Source organism: Notechis scutatus, chromosome 1, assembly GCF_049901735.1.
Source record: "Notechis scutatus isolate UNSWTSFEM ecotype Mainland chromosome 1, rNotScu1.2, whole genome shotgun sequence".
In the NCBI taxonomy this organism is placed as follows: domain Eukaryota; kingdom Metazoa; phylum Chordata; class Lepidosauria; order Squamata; family Elapidae; genus Notechis; species Notechis scutatus.
Window position 1 is genome coordinate 44,403,487 of NC_142009.1, and position 15,708 is coordinate 44,419,194.

Here is a 15,708-nt window from a genome sequence, read left to right on the forward strand (position 1 = left end):
CTAATTTCATCTACGTGTTTTCCTAAGCTATTTTTCACTTTCTCACTGCAATTTTTGTTGTGGATAATAAGAAAGTTAAACAATATATCATCCAGGGATGTTAACAACCGATTCTGCGGCTGTGGCTTAGGTGGTGGGCATGGCTTGGTGGTCATGTGACTGGGTGGACATGGCTTGGTGGTCATGTTATTGGCTGGGCGTGGCCAACTCAATATCACTCACATCGAGGCATGCATCTCCTCGCCTGGCCTCTCATGACTGTGGGGATGCTGCAACAGTCGTAAGTGTGAAAAATGGTCATAAGTCACTTTTTTCAGTGCCATTGTAACTTTGAATGGTCACTTCACACAAGCAAAGTACCAGCAAAAGAGGGGAAAAAAACTCCAGAGAAATTCCTGAGACAGGAAGTCTAGTTCTGCCAAGAATGTAATAAGGGTTAATGGAGAGGCAGTTTCTATAAGCAACACCAGAATGTTTCCTTCCTGCCTTCCTTACAGGATTAGGCCAGTAATTTCTTCTAACAACTGGTTCTCCCAACTGCTTAGAATGTTAACAACCGGTTCTAGCGAATAGGTGCGAACTGGTAGAATCCCACCTCTGATATCATCCCCTTCCAATTGTCTGTATCTTCCTTTGCCTATTCAGATATCTGATAACCTTAACTGCATCCTATTATATAGCAGTGTAAGAGTTACTTAATCTTGCAATGTTGAGATAGATAAAATGGTGGAAGACATTTGTACAGGTAGTATGAACCTAACAATGTTGGCCTTCAGGAAGCTAAGATGACATTTAGGAGGACCTGTTTACAATTACATTCATTTTCTGGTAAATACCTGCAAAGACGCTAAAATGACGTTTTCCTTCTTAAGTTGTTGATGAACTTCTTTACTTTACTTTCCGAGCAGAAGTGAATTAAATAATGCCAAGGAAAACTGTTTATTCATTTTCTGATAAATAATTTCAAAGTCTTTTCAATATCTTCAAAATACCATCGCATCTATTTTTTACAGCACAGCATTTTCCTTGACAAATCTTTGCCAAATCTCTTTACTTTTCAAGCAGAAGTAGCTAGGTAATGTCATCCCAGCCAAAACAGATATAACAGACCTTATATCTCATCAGTGTAAGTTAGCACATATACTATGTCAGCTTTTCCCAAGCTAACAATCTCTCAGAATTTCCAGAAAGCGTGGTTGTTTTCTAGTATGATTTGATTGCTTATTGTACTCTATGACTATTATTAAATGTACCTTATGATTCCTGACTCTTGACGAATGTATCTTTTCTTTTATGTACACTGAAAGCATTTGCACCAAGGTAAATTCCTTGTGTGCCCAATCACACCTGGCCAATGAAGAATTCTATTCTGTCCTGTCCTGTCCTGTCCTGTCCTGTCCTGTCCTACCCTACCCTACCCTATCCTATTCTATCCTGTACTATGGTTTCAACACAGCTGACTAAAAATGAATGAAGGTTATCTTTTGTGTGGTTTTAATTTTTGTGTATCCCAACTGAGGAAACTAATTTATGAACCAGATGCTGGATGAACATGCCCAGAGAATTCTATCAGTTTAGAATTCTGAACTTTCCCAAGAATACATCTTGTAAATCCAGCCCAGGTTTTTACAAATCGTTATATTAGACCCTTCTTTTTCACTCACACTTTCTTTTATGCCTTTGAGCCAATCTTTCCCATTGCCTCCTTCCCAAGGCTTCCCAAGAGAGAGTAACTAGCCTAAAGTCACCGAGCTGGTTTTATGCCTAAAGCAAGATTAGAACTCATGATCTCTTTTAGCTGGGTGCTTTTAACTACTACATCTAACTGGCTCTCCAGACTTTTTTTTAATCTATGGCCTTATTCACATTAAACTTATTATATATGGCAACGGATAAAAACATTTTAGAGATGTAATTATTTTGTTAAGTCCTCAATTTCCAGAGTAAGCATTAAATATTCAGCAGGTGAACAAAAGTGTTCTATTAACGTAAGAGTTCTATACGAAATCCAAATCTGCTTCAATTTGCTACAAAAAAGTGATTTATAGTAAAAGTGATATATTTGTAGTATGTGAACAGAAGTGTAACCTGCAAGAATGCTTTTTTAAAAACAATAGATGAAAAAATATTGCCCACAGAAGCTTATCAGGATTGATTCCAAAAATAAAATCAACCATGAGATAATTGAAATCATTAGCTGAACTGTACTGAGCTTTGAAAAACAGGCAGCAATCTTTTAACCCTATTAGACCCTTGTTACTTAACTCCAATTCAAATTAGCACAAACTGAAAACTTAATTTTGGCAGAATGGTCACAGTGATAATAACTGATTGACACTCAGATATTTACATTCATTTCTAAACTGGAAGAGAAAATATGAACACTTTGTTTTGTCATGGAAATTCTCATTCCTTTTGTTTCAATTCTATCAGTCAAATAATAGTTTTTCCTGGCTCTATCAGTTGTGATGTCAAAAGCTAGGATTATTAATATAGAAACTACAATTGTCCTCAGAATTACCTAGAGTTTTAAAAATGTACTACCTTGACTTCAGGGGGAGGGATGGTGAACTGAAGACATCTTCATGAAAGCAGAGCCAGTAACAATGGCAAAGACTGAAGAACTAGTGAGCAGACCAGTTACTTAGAACCACTCCAGATAAGGACAGGATAGGAGATTGCCCACATGTGCTTTGGATAGCTACTCCTCACAAAGAGGCTTTAAGAAAGCAATCTTTCATGGGCTAAAGCATCAGGAAACAAAGGGATTATTCATCTTGCTTGCAATCCCAGCAGAAACTTTAAAAGTATACTAAATTTGTAAGACTCACTTTCTGACCACTTTTAAAATTTGTCTATTAATTTAGGCAATTATTAGAGAGCTTCAGAACAGCAAATTTGAAAAGTCTCTGATGAGTTTAGCTTCACATTGAACAAATAAAAATTAATTATAAACTTAATAACTTAAAGGATTTGAACTAAACAAAAAAAAGTTAAACAAGGTTAATAAAAAAAAAGTAAAACGATAAAGGAGCATCTTAACTGCTGAGCCACTGCACTGCCTTTTGCTATAATGTTTTGGAATGAACTATAAAAAATAGTTTCTCTGGGAACTGTATTTATTTTTGGCTATCTTAATTTCATAAAAATAAGTGACTTTAGAAACTGGACCCATGAGGGGACTAAAGATTCTAAGCAGAAGGAAAAGAAAATACCAGTGTGTTATCTTGATGTCAGTTAATACTCGGACACAAAATAACAAAACATAACATTGCTCTATGGAGATTCTCAGTCATCCAGGTCATGGTTGTCCCAAAGGTGCTTTTTCAAGAGGCAACTGGACTTCCTGGTTTTTCTTTGAAGACATTTTGCTTCTTCAGCTGTGACTGGATGGTGGGGAATGGAACTATTTATATTCCTTGCAGAGAGCTGGTCATTTGCATTCTTTTAGCAACTCATTAAGGCCACCTGAAGATTTATCTGTATCATCAGGGTCATCTAAGTGTTCAATTTTGAACAGCCTTCTCTCAACAGAGGGGGAGGGATTTGACACCATCTGTGTCCAGTCTACAACAGTCTTCAGCAGTTCCAAGAAGGCTCCACACCCATTTGCACCACTCAGGTGATCTTTCACACCTCCTGAAAGCATCTCATTCTCTAATTTTTTGTTTATCTTTCTTCATAACCTTACAAAGACAGCAATTTGGAGTCTTATTAATTTAATCACTTTTTACTTTTTTTGTTATTTAACAATACAATTTTGTTCTTGGCTGATTTTCTGTTTTAAGATATCAGTTCAGATTTTCTGGTTCATGTATTGCTCCTTATCCTATTTCAATATTTTAGACAAATACAACCCCATCAATATTTAGGCATATAAATAGGTATGCATATTTTTTCATATTTTTTTTAAAAATACTGTTATAGTTTCCTCTCCTCCCCAAACATATTTTTTACATTATGACAAAAATTAAATTTAAAAAGAAAATTCCTTAGCTCAATTCTTCACATTGGGAACCAAAAGATTTGCTATTGTGCATAAGGGCACTTTTTATTTGTCCTTTAATAATCAGCTTACAAACAACTTTAGTCTGTTTATTATTAGAAGCTGGAGTACTGTATGTTGACAACTAGATTTCTCACACCCTCTTTGTGGGCTGTTTGGCAGGCTTTCTTTATCTCTAGGGGTACAGTACATTGTGACAGCCTTCTCCACTTTGATGTCTTCCAGCTATGCTGAACTTCAGAGCTTTAAAGACACGTGGGCTGGGGAAGCCACATGACAATTGAAGACTACAATAGAGTTTTTTTTTTTTCAAAAGCCAACTATAACTAATTACTATTTTAACTTTAACAGAAAAACTAGAGGTGGCGGGGACATATTGTGGGGAGGGGAATAAAAACGTATGTCACTTTCTAAACTTCCTAGTAATTTGTATCTCTATTATGACATGAGTTCCAAAATCAGTCCAGCTGAATAAATGGTTCAGGCTAGACTTGTATAACTTGTGTCTTCTTAAGTCAAAAGATGCCACACACATTTTTTTTTAATTCTTACTAAAAGATTTACAATTTTTTATTTTGGTTTGTCTGCCTTTGGCTAGTTTTCATACATTTACACTGGTAAAATTATTTATTATTTGTTTGATGGATTTAAATCTTGCTTTCCGTCATACTTTTTTTCCAAAAACAATTACCTTTTCCTCCTTTCCATACTTTTTTTCCCAAAAACAATGATGCTTTGAGGAATGTTGGACATACAGTTACTGATTCAAATCACCTGAGTTTTCATGGTTGAGATGATGGTCCAGGTTCTTTAAAAAAAAATGAATACATTCAGGCATCAGAGGTAGAACTATGTACCTCAGTTCCCCAGGAAGCTATCTTTAAATGTTGGCAATTTGCAACAGGTGCCTTATTCATTCATGTTACCTACCAAAGTGAATGGCAGCCATTTATTCCAATAAAAGAAAGTAACTGGATTTACAGAGGCACTACCAGGAAAGGTGCTAAGTATTAACACCCTTAGTTTGGTCAGCAGTGACTGTGATTGGATATCCTAGTATCTGCATACAAGTATATTATGGAATTGAACTGGGGGGTGGGGGAGGCAACAGGAGCTGGGAAAGTAGCAAAGCACAATGATTCTTCCTCCGCAGACCTCAATAAAATGCAATGCAAACTGCCCTTGACATTTGGAAACTGGCAAGCACAGGATGTTAGTTGGCAGGCTATCCCAGCTCAAAGCAAACCGGAGAGTACAAAAGAAATCTTCATGCTTGACTTTTATAGCTGTGAATTAAAATACACAATGTTTATATTTCAATGAAGCTGTTAGTTTTTTTTTTAACTTTTGTTAATGAAAGCATTATCTGTTAGTAAAAATCAGAGAAGGAGCATCAAAGCACTGGAAAAAATAATCCTTTTACTTGTAAACCCTTCTCTTGCCTTCCTAATAAGTAATATTTGCATCATTAATATATACATATTATATATTAGGTATAATGATGTCTTAACTAATTATGAACATATTTCATTACCTTAGTCTGATCACACCCCTTGATAAGGCAAACTCAATACAAACTGATGGAAAAGATAAGATAACAAAAGGCTAAGAATAGACCAGAAACACAGGAAGTTTGTTCACGGCTTAAAAAAGAGAGAAGACAACAATGCTTTACTGCATCAAACTTATGCTGGGAAAAAAATGGTCTTGATACAAAAAAGAAAAAAGAAAGAAAGAGTAAGACAAAGAAAAAAGAGGCAGCGGATAAGAGTTAACTACATACACAGAAAAGATTATCAATTTTAGTTGCTAATGGTAGGCTCTGTTGTATTTTACCATTGCTCATCTGCCAATTATATTTAATTGGAAATAATTTAGTTTTTTATTTCATTATCTAGCACAGCAGACAAAAGGGACAACAAATTTGTTTTCCATGGGCTCCAGCACTTGTGCTGTCCATTAACACAGACAAATCAAAGCCAATTAAAGCTTTTGTCACATTTTCAAAATATATTGTTTCAAAGTGTTTTCTGAGCAGCACACAGTACGTTCAAAGTCGCTAAAGTCTTGTGCATCTTCTCAAGAACGGGGAAGTTTATGTATTTTTGCAGCATTGTACAGCTTGAGTGGAAAGCTTTCTTGTGGCTGCAGGTTCCTCCTCTTTACTATTTTGGGAGAGCTTAATGATGATAGTGGGAAGGTCACTAGGTAGTTGAGTTGGTGGGAGCTTCTCCCTTCTTCTGCTTGTTTTCAGAAGGTCATTTTTTTACATTATGTTAAAGTACCAGACAAATTATGGTTCTTACGTGTTTTTGTAATTATGTAATTAATGCAATTATGTTTTATGTACCTTTTATATTCGTACTCTGAGAAATTGTACTACCAATTTTCAGCAGTGAAGAGGAGGATCTGCAGGCTGACAGAACATACTTAAGTACCACACTTGTCCCTAGAGTAATAAGTTGCCTGTGTGTTTGCTCAGTCCAGTATGAACACAATGCTTCATTGTTTAGGCAGTAACACTAGAATTACATAATTTTATATGTGGAAAATATTCAGATGGACTATATAAAGCATGTCACTTTAAAGTAACCCCTCTGGAAACTGCAAGCATAAATTATCTTCTGGACAAAATGATGTTCGTTGTGAACCATACCCTAGAAGTTTTGAAGCTGATTGTTATAACACAGATATATGGAAGAATGGGTTTGAACACTTCTCAACAACATCATTGAGCCCAGGATGGTGCATTGTTGCTATAGAAATTGTAGCAACAAAATCTTAGCTTAGTTCAGAGCTGTCAAACTCGCAGCCCGCAGACCAGATACATCATGTGCTGGCCACATCTCTGCCCAGTTTCGTGAAAGGAATAAAAGTCTCGATATATCATGTGACCCCGCCATGATGATATGTGTTTGACACCCCTGGCTTAGGTGTTAGAGATCCATTCTCCCTCCCTCCCTCCCTCCCTCCCTCCCTCCCTCCGTGTGTGTGTGTGTGTGTGTGTGTGTGTGTGTGTGAGAGAGAGAGAGAGAGAGAGAGAGAGAGAGAGAGAGAATATGTCTGAATTTTCCTTTGAAGCCACTTTTTTCTGATCTATGTCAGTTATCTCCATCCAATCTGGTATTCTCCAGATATATATTCATATTTCATAATGATTACTCACTTTTGTTGTACAATAAATTGGCCACAAAAAAGGAAAAAAATGTAGGTATTTCAGATAAACATTTTATTAGAACTTTTAAAACACATTCATGTTTTTTTCTAAATTCTTCCTCCACTGTCTGTAATAGCTGTAGGTAGTTTTTATGAAGACAAATTAAACTTTGATACCACTGCTTACAGTGCCCATTTCCTCTTCTTTTCATCTAATATACCTTAAGTATGAATCATCTCCTTAGGCAATGGAGTTTTAAGCCACACAACTGATTTATAGGAAGTTCTTATAAGCAGGCAAGGAGGTTGGGTTAGATACCCCACAGCCTAACAAATTATCTGGGAAAAGCCCTGGAATGAATGTTATGCCATAGCTTTAAAGCCCTCTACAAGGCAAACCTTTTATGGCTACTCATAAGAAAATGGAATTTATACATCTGCTATGGTCTTGCAGATGCAAATTCAAAGGTATTTAGTCTCCATGGAACTTATGAGAAAAGAAAACTCTCTGTGAGATAGGCTTTATTTTTGATGAATAGTAAAATACAAACCCTATGATGCCAGTATCAAGACAACAAAAATTAGTGGCTTTCATTAGTGGCTAAAGTAAATACCATGAAGAACTCTAGATTGTAAGTTATTACAGGCCCCAGTTAGAAGACTACAAATTCTAGCCAATTTTGCTCAAGGGAAGATGGATAATTAGTTCATGGATTGATTTAATATTGTATTTAAAGATGATCTTCGAACAAACAGAACTTGTTCATATAAATAATGAATCCACAAATCATAGAATATTGGAATGGCATATAAGAAAAAGCATGCAAAAGGTCAGGGTTAATACACCTGAATAAAAAATAGTCAATCAGCAGAACATAACTTCTCAGTTTATGAGAAGTTCATAACAGCTTGGGCAGCCTTTGTGCAAAATATTCCAAAGTCTAGATGTCATCTCTGCAAAGGACCTACTTGAATGGAATTAGGATGCCTTGTTTTATAAATGAGGAAGACTACCCTTGGGTTTTTAATAATTTCCTCAACGTCATTGGAAATTGTCCAAGGCAAATAATTTAGATATAACAACTTTGAGGAAGCTAAGCAGATTTAGTGAATTCACCCCAAACAACAAAGCAAGTTTACGTAAGATTCAACTGGCAGTGTTATATGACCACAGCCAGTTTGTCATGCACACTACAGATTATGGTTTAATTAATTCAATTGTTTATCTAATTCAACAAACTATCATTAAAGTTCTCATGTCTGACCAGAAACATTTCAGTGGCTGGATAAACATTGTCTAACAACCTCATACATGCAACTTGCTGGCATTGAAAAAAACTAGAATATATACTGTAAGTAACACCTCATCTTCCATGCACACAGAGAGATGTATGGTTTGTTTTATTTGCAATTATGTTTAATGTATGTGGTATACTTCCAACTAAAATGTTTTGAGTAGTAACACCGGCTGTATTATATTGGCCTAATCAAAACAGGTTTGAAAGCAGTGGGATTTAACATGTGAGATTTATGCATATTCACATTTCTGTATTATAAGAATGCATCTTAGTAAATATTCAAGTGTCATTCAACTCTAGATAGTTTACTAGAACTCATTAGTATATTATCTATTACATAGCATCAGTGGTGGGATTCAAATAATTTAACAACCGCTTCTCTGCCCTAATGATTTCTTCCAACAACCGGTCCACCAAACTGCTCAGAAACTTAACAACCGGTTCTCCTGAAGTGGTGTGAACTGGCTGAATCCCACCACTGCATAGCATCTTAAAACTGCAAAGTTAAAGAAGAAAGGAGAACTTTAATTCAGAGTGCTGTATCAGTCCAAGATTTTCCTCGAAAAGTCACCTTCTATTTATTTATTCTTACAATAAATATCCATCAATAAATGTTACTTAAGAATGGATCTACAGATTTAGTTTTTAAAATCCAAACGTATTAAAGGTAATTGAGTTTTGCTTATAGGTTTCTTAAAGAGAGATATAAATTGACTACTAGGAGAGTGGAGATGCTGGGCAGAATGAACTTTCCTTGATTTTTTTCAAATTTGGCAGTACAATAAATCACAGAATAGTTATATTACTGACTGCTAGTGTGCAAATGTATTGCCAAAACATCATACTCTGTACATGTACACATAACTTGCCAACTAGGAAGAGCTTGACTTTATTTTTTGTACTAACTAAAATGCTTTTTCAGCCTGTTGTAAGAAGTCCTTCAGCCTTAATGTTTTGCATAAACCATTAATATAGGTGTTGATATTCTTTTGTGTCCCTAGGTTGGACACAAAATCTGCATCTATAATATTCCATATACATTAAAGGAATAAGAAAGGGTTGCATATGAGAATGAAGAAAAAGAAAGAAGAAGAAAATCTCAGAAGTTATATAGAAAAGTCTTTTACTTTAGAACCTTAAAAACACCACAATGAGGTCCAGTGCTAGCAGGCTGCTGTGGGCTGACATATATTGTAGTTATGACATATATGCAGTCACAGAGAACTTCCATCTGCTAGACTTCATAGCATGAAACAGGCAATATTTGTGGGCTGATTTTGAAAGGAAAATGTGCAGAACCTGTTTTTGATATTGGTAGAAATAAAAAAATGTGTCAAAAAAAACCCCTGTGACTATCGTCCTACATATCTCGATGCAATTAACATTTCTACTTCCACAATCCCTCAAAAGCAATCTGAAGATGATTCACAATCATCTTAACTTCTGCTGACATCACATTATCAAGAACAAGGAACAAAGATGATAAGTTTAAAATTCCCTTACCTCATTGTGCACAAAATGTTTTACTTTAAAAAGAGTATGTTTTCGGTCTGATTTAAGCATGGTATATAAAATCATACATTGCAATGTCCTACCTGTCAATGAATACTTCAGCTTCAACCATAACAACACAAGAGCACACAATAGATACAAACTCAAAGTTAACCGCACCAAACTTGATTGCAGGAAATACGACTTCAGCAATAGAGTGGTCAATGTCTGGAATACTCTACCCGACTCTGTAGTTTCTTCCCCAAACCCCAAAAACTTTAACCTTAGACTGTCTACTATTGACCTCACCCCTTTCCTAAGAGGTCTGTAGGGGGCATGCATAAGCGCACCAACGTGCCTACCGTCCCTGTCCTATTGTTTCTCTTATTCTTCTTTTATTTTTCTTATATGTACCCATTTCATGTATTCACAACTATGTATACACTTATACTTATTATCTTGTAAACAATTGGCAAATCAAATAAATAAATCAAATAAATAAATAAATATGTAGAAGACTGGAGGTTTTCCAGTATCCTTCCCCTGCCACGCCCACCAACCCACGCCCACAGAACCGGTAGTAACAATTTTTGAATCCCACCACTGTCCCAGTCCAATACATGAAGAGCTATTAAAATGAACACACATGCACATACACGCATGCGCGCACACACATGTTGCAGTTGAATGAGGACAGACAAATATATTGGTTTTTCCTTCCTTTCCCATTGTCAGGACAATATGAAATTGCTTTAAGGTGTTCCTGACCTGCATTCCATGTGCATTCAGACTCTCTGAATCATGTTTTGCACTTTGCATCCAGATTTGCTCCTTGTTCTTTTAAGAAAGCTAGTTTGGTCTAGTACTTAAGATACCGGCCCAGAAAGCAGGAGACTGTGAGTTATAGTAGGCTAGGTGACCTTGGGCCAGTCGCTCTTCTCTCAGACCAATCCACTTCGTAGTGGTGTTGTTGTCGGGAAAAATAGGAGACGGAAGGAGCATTATGCATATTTGTCACATTGAGTTATTTATAAAAAATAACAAAGGTAGAAAATAAATAAAATATTAAAAGCTCTGTTTAAGAAATAATAGTTTCAGTGGATATCTCTCCATTTTACCCATTTTACCAACGGGGTACAAATGGTAGCTTACAATAAAATACATTATAAACAATTAAAACTCAGCAAAAGCACCTAAAAATATGATTACCGCAACTCAAAAAGCTTGGCTGAAGAAGAAAGAAAAACTGCACTGCTTATAGCTGGCATTGCACACTGTAGTTGGATCTAAATTAAGTTCCTCTCCTCCCCATCCTTTTCATTATCCATTGAGATCAAAAGTCAAAGCTTTCCCAAAGAGTCAGGATGCCTGGTGTACATGTTGTCCCTTCGGAGATCCCATCATGTAACTGTATAGAACAGAACAAACTCTCTTCCTTTCTGACAATCCCATGAGAGCAAGCCCTTGTGCGTTCACTGTCACTGCAGAGGGCCTAGAAAACCAATCTGTTAAATGACCTCCCAACTATCACAAAAGTCTCACTGGTTTTAAAGAATGCAGAGCTCTCTTATTTTAGATTAAGACACAATATAAGAAGTGATGTAAAATCCAGAAAAGGGGAAAGACTATTATGTTTTCCCATTACATCAAATAATGCAACCTCACTGAGAGCATTTTTTTAATTTTTTCGTCCTGCCAAGGAACAGAGATACTACTTTGCTGATCATGAAAACAAGTGGGCCAACATGACACACACACCCCTATGCATTTCACAATGCAAAGGGGAAGTAAAATGTGACCACTTAACAGAGTACTATTAATTATAGTATTATAATTATGAATCTATGAAATTGTTCCCTAAATTTCCTAGACTGTGATTCAATACAACAGCACAAAAAGCCAATAACACATTGAAATGTTGAACATTTTGCTCTTAATTATTTTATACCCAAAACTCCTGTTTAAGGCATATATTTTTAAGATTCGTCACACTTAAAAAAATCATAGAATACAATACAAAGTTTCATGTTCTCAACACTTCATCAAAATAGGAAATAAATAAAAGAAGAAATGAAGAAGGAAAATGAGTGCTGGAGCTGAAATCATGGACTCTACTTCTAGTTGCAATCTAATGAAATGTGAAAGGAGACTATAGATTTTCAAACGCTTCTAACAAAGTGCTACACAATTTTATGATCTTTTTTCAGGTGACAGTTTCAGGAACATGAATTATTCTTAAGCCTGTTGGGATGAAATAAAGAATGGCTGATCCTTCCATGTAATTGCATCAAATCTAGATGTTATTCAGAAGTTCAATCTTCAGGTAAGACACACAAGATTCTTGATAGAAATAGAGACAAATGGATCAGTTTGTTAGATGAATAAATATATTTTTATAAATAGGAACCAAAACTGGGTTCTTCATCAAGAAAAAATATATACATCTTAGAAATCAAAATGTAGCAACTCTTAGAAAAAAAAAACCATTCAGAAAATTTAATCCTAACTGTATTGGGATTTAGGTACATAAAATCACCTTCTGAATTCTCTCTTCTACCAGCTGTTTTTCTGTTCAACATCAATAAATATTATATTCCTATAAGAATTGTAGGAATTGTGATAAATACACATGTATTTATCACAAATCACATCTAATTTCTTCTTTAAAAGAATAGCAAACTGAACTGTGGAAATATGCATCTATATCATTGATTTCAATTGTATTTAGAAAGTACTGTAAGTCTAGTACATAATTTTATTTCAGTTTGGAAGCCATTCACTGACTATACTATGGATTCAAACTACATCCAAAATTAGAATTTCTCTTAATAAAGATTTTAATATATTAATTTTTGCCTGATTTGTTAAATAGAAATAAAACTTTTCAGATCACACAAGCTACTGAGCTAGCCATAAGAAAATATGTTAAATCCATCAGTAAAATACTTTCATTTAGGCAAATTTAATAGTTACAAAGCAGTATATAAGCACTAAGCTCTTCAGAATTCTTCAGATGAGATAATAAAGACAAAACATTCCTCTTCAGAGATGATGTTTTCATGATCTCTGGGGTCTACATTTCCCAAAGGGTAGATCTAGGCACAACCGCACTTGCAAAGTATTAGTGTATTATATGCAAGGACAATGAATTTGGGAATTTCCATAAAATTTCTCAGTGAAAGAAATTTTTCAACAGTTTTTTTGGTGTAGAAAGTTGTCATAGTTGTCCAGCTGTTTTAGGCTCATCGTTCAAGCATGCCTCAGGAATGGCAGTAACTCACTTTTTTAAAAATTAGATTGCTTGTCAACCCAGAACTATATTTTAGCAGAAGCAATAACTCAGTACTTTTACATCCTCCATAGTAGAGTTTCTCAACCTTGGCAACTTTATGTCAGCTGAGGAATTCTGGGAGTTGAAGTCCCAGATATTAAAACTGCCATGGTTCGAAACTGTGTTCTACAATATCGTGGAGTCACATCTCCCATCAAAAATGGTAGATAATATTTTATAAAATTCAGCAATACGGTCCTCTTTTCCTGGGTGTAGGGTGTGAGAACTAAACAAATCTCAAACGTAAAAAAACATTATTTCAATTTAGCTGTGGATGTGTACAGCATAATCCATCAGAAGCAAAGGCATTACCCATGTCTGTAAGAGGAAGATAAGCTCATAGTTTATGCCAGATAGACATTCCAGGCATGTTTGTTCTTGGCTTTCCCCCCATTTCGCTGCATGGAATTGTCAAATTAATAATCCATATACTGAAGTATATGGATTGTCAGAGTTTCCTTAGCATTCAGTTGGTGGAAAACAAGGTTCAATAGTGCTGTGTTATTAGCAGCATGAAAAGCATTGCCTAGCCTATTTTCTGGTTTGTCAAGATACCATGCTCTATTAGTAATAGACAATTAAATCATGTCAGGAGCTATAAAAATAATGTGAGGTTCATAAATATAACTTGGGGAGTGAGTGAGGAAAATAAAACCTCTAGTTTTACTTTAATCCCTTAGTTCTAGTCTTAGATTTTTAAAAGCAGGCAGGTGGGGGAATCAGCAAATTCTTTTCTAAAACTGGTTTTCTCAGTTGCATAAGTTGCCAGGTTTTGAAAAAGGGATGATCAATTACGCAAATTCAAACAATGATATTATTGTTTAAGCCATGCAGGATCATTTAGACCCTCCAAAGTGTTGGGATTATAACTACTAGTGTTTCCAGTCAGGAATAGGGATTTTGGGAATTACTGTCACTGCACTGCCTAGGTAGTGTCAAGCCAATTGTTATGAATAATAAAATTACAAAAACTAAAAGTATTTTTCTGTAAACATATAGGGCTTTACTGTGTTACTATTTTGGTGTCAATAGAAGAGGATATATGACGAAGTTGTGCTATTGTGATAAAATTCACAAGATAAAGTCTAAATGTGACATTCTACCAATACAAGGTTCTATCAGGAAAAATTCTTCATCCCTTCTGCAACTCTCTGAGCACTTCACATAAATTGATCTAGAGAGGAAAGGCCCTCTAGAAGTCATTCTAAACTAAAGGAACCCACTATCCCCCTTTTACCAGTTGGAAATAATGTCATTACCCCAACAAAATAACTGACTTTATTGTTTTACACAAGCGTCTCAGCAACAACACTCCCAAACTTGATCCTTGACTCACAAACAAGCAATTACGCCCAAATTACTCCTGATTTAAAGAACTGTTGTAGAACAAATCTAGAGGATAGATAGTTATGCCTGTCATACTATATCCTTTTGACTGAAAATGTTTCTTGTGGCCTTTATATGTTTTTAAAGTTAGCTAGTATTATACTCAACTTCAGAAGTCTACTTGCCATTAATATAATGTCAGTTATTCAATGCCTAGGTTCGAAATAGAGGAGAATGTGGCTAAACCCCAGGGTGATTTCAATCAAAGTTCAACTCTGTTACAGCAACAAAAACCTGCTATTTGTTTTAAGTTTTGTTTCTGAAAGCCACACTGGAGATATAAAGAATTTAAACACTGAGAAGACAGAAATCCCCAAAGCAGAAAACATCTAGCATTTAGCAACCCATCCCCTTTTATCTTTAAGCTCAGACACGTTCTGACAGACTTATCTGCTACAGCCCGCCTTTGGTGGAAAGTGGTATCTTTGTAACCTGGCTGCAGCAGAGGGATGGAGACATGAAGCTCCAATCAAGATGTCCCTCCCAATGCCTCTTGCTTCTGAGACCTGACACTTGCACTAACTGGAACTGGCATAAACTGCAATACTACTGTTACATAAGAAGAATGGGTGTTTCCCCACCCTTGAAAGCTGATTACTTTGAATAGCTATGCATTAATCTAAAAACAGATCGCATGTAACGAAAAAAAAAAAAAAAAAAAGACAGCCTCTCTCATAGTCCAAACCTGAGCATTTTGTTAGAAGTTTAAAAATAGTCACCTATTCTTCCTATTAAAGCAGTGGTTCAAATTGGTTCAAATACAGCACACAGAAATAATCCCAAAGAATTTAAACTACCTCCCTATTCACGGCAGAATTCCTCCCCAAATATTAAGGGATTAAACAATATATTCAATTATTTTTTGATAGATAATTGACTCAACTACTACCTTAAACAAATAGATTCAATTATGATTTTAGAATTTGGGGAAGTAAAGAAAAAAGCTGAATTTGCCATTACTCATACCTAACAAAACATCAAATTTCACATAAGCTTTAGAATGTTGCTTGAATTTAACTGACATACATATAGATTTATTC

The 15,708-nt window shown here is 35.4% G+C and overlaps 1 protein-coding gene across 4 annotated transcripts in view; it reads right to left on the minus strand.

Moving 5' to 3' along the window:
• EPAS1 (endothelial PAS domain protein 1) overlaps nucleotides 1-15,708 on the minus strand; it is a 94,344-nt gene that overhangs the window by 53,071 nt on the left and 25,565 nt on the right. The gene's annotated exons all lie outside the window — the stretch shown is intronic.